Source organism: Penaeus vannamei, chromosome 25 (genome assembly GCF_042767895.1).
Source record: "Penaeus vannamei isolate JL-2024 chromosome 25, ASM4276789v1, whole genome shotgun sequence".
NCBI lineage: Eukaryota > Metazoa > Arthropoda > Malacostraca > Decapoda > Penaeidae > Penaeus > Penaeus vannamei.
In genome coordinates this window covers 27,046,765-27,049,264 of record NC_091573.1, presented here as the reverse complement: position 1 = coordinate 27,049,264, position 2,500 = coordinate 27,046,765, and positions in this window count along the sequence as shown.

Here is a 2,500-nt window from a genome sequence, read left to right as displayed (position 1 = left end):
TAAAGTATAAAGTTGTAAAATCTTCTTATAGGACTGAGCATTCCCTTGCTACTAAAGTATAAAGTTGCAAAATCTTCTTATAGGACTGAGCATTCCCTTGCTACTAAAGTATAAAGTTGCAAAATCTTCTTATAGGACTGAGCATTCCCTTGCTACTAAAGTATAAAGTTGCAAAATCTTCTTATAGGACTGAGCATTCCCTTGCTACTAAAGTATAAAGTTGCAAAATCTTCTTATAGGACTGAGCATTCCCTTGCTACTAAAGTATAAAGTTGCAAAATCTTCTTATAGGACTGAGCATTCCCTTGCTACTGAAGTATAAAGTTGCAAAATCTTCTTATAGGACTGAGCATTCCCTTGCTACTAAAGTATAAAGTTGCAAAATCTTCTTATAGGACTGAGCATTCCCTTGCTACTAAAGTATAAAGTTGCAAAATCTTCTTATAGGACTGAGCATTCCCTTGCTACTAAAGTATAAAGTTGCAAAATCTTCTTATAGGACTGAACATTCCCTTGCTACTAAAGTATAAAGTTGCAAAATCTTCTTATAGGACTGAGCATTCCCTTGCTACTGAAGTATAAAGTTGCAAAATCTTCTTATAGGACTGAGCATTCCCTTGCTACTAAAGTATAAAGTTGCAAAATCTTCTTATAGGACTGAGCATTCCCTTGCTACTGAAGTATAAAGTTGCATGATTGTAAGAGGCAAGATATGATTTATCTAATCGATGTAAATGACAATATTAATTAGGATATTGCAAACGCTGAAGATAAAAAATACCTTTGAATTATTAGATATTTTTTCTTTTATTTTTACTTTTCTGATCGCCAAATGTGTATCAATTACTAGTACCTTTATCTTACACTTTTTATCATTGATAACATTAACACTATTTGCTTCATAATTTTCTGTTGCTTGGGAGGTCATCGTCCTTTCCCTAACCGTTATCCTCTCACATATCTGATTATGAACTCTGTTGCTGACATTATTGTTCATTCTTACTATTATTGATGCTATCATTATAATTATTAATAATAGTAGCATTGTTGTTATCGTAGAACAAGTACATGATATGTATGCGAATACAGGGGGTCCTCGACTTACGACGGAGATCCGTTCCTACGATGGCGTTGTAACCCGAATTTTGACGTAAGTCGGATCGCACCTGAATGCAGTACATATACGTACGTACATAAGCACCGAAGTCACTCACGTATGCTGATGCAGTATTATCATTATCACTGTTATCATCATTATTATCATTATGCTTATCATCACCATTAATAGTACTACTGCTACTGCTACTACTATTATCATTATTGTCAATATTATTACTATTATCTTTGCTACCATTGCCATCATTATTATTATCATTTTCATTACTATTATTATTGTTATTATGAACATTATTATTATCATTATTATTACTATTATTTTTATTATTATTATCATTATTGTTATTATTATCATTATCATTATCATTATTATTATTATTATTATTATTATTATTATTATTATTATTATTATTATTATTATTATTATTATTATTATTATTATTATTGTTATTATTATTATTATTATTATTATTATTATTATTATTATTATTATTATTATTATTATTATTATTATTATCATTTTTATTGTTATTATTGTTATTATTATTATTAACATCATTATTATTGTTGTTGTTATTATCATTATTATAATTAGTATTATCATGATAATATCAAAGATTATGATGATAATGATAATGGTGAATTGATAACGATGACAATAATAACAATAGTAAAAATAACAAAAAATAATGATTAACAATAATGCTAATGCTAATGCTAATGATGATAATAATAATAATGATGATAGTAGTAATAATAATAAAAAAAGAAAACAAATAAACTCGTGAATGAATTTAAGATGTATGCGAGGTAAAACCGAATTTATTTTTATTCAAATCATTTTTGCAACAAGAACGGTGTAAAAAAAAAGACGAAGAATAACAGAAACAACAACACGATAAAGCTTGTTTACCAAAAACAACTTTACTGCAATTCCGAGCCATTGCGCCGATAAAGGCTCCCCACTACTTATCCCCCCCTCCCCTCCCCTCCCCTCGTCCCTCTCTCGCCTCCCCCTCCCCCCTTCCTTGCTCTTGAACACCGATTTCCTTCCGCCTTCTACTCTCCTTCCTTCCCCTTCTAACTCTCTTTCCTCTTTATCCCCTCCCCCCACTTCCCTCCTCCTCTCCCCCTTTCTCCTCTCTGCATCTCCTCCCTTTTTGCCCCACTCTCTACCGCCTCCACCCCTCCCCTTCTCCCCTTACCCCCTCTCCCTCTCTACTCCCCATCCTCCTTCTCTTCCTACCCCCTATACCTCTCTACCCCCTTCCCCTCCCTCCCTCTTCTCCTCTCCCCCTCCCTATTTGCCCCACTCTCTACCTCCTCCACCTCTCCCCTTCCCCTTTCTTCCCTACCCCCTCTACCTCTCTACTCCCCTTCCCCC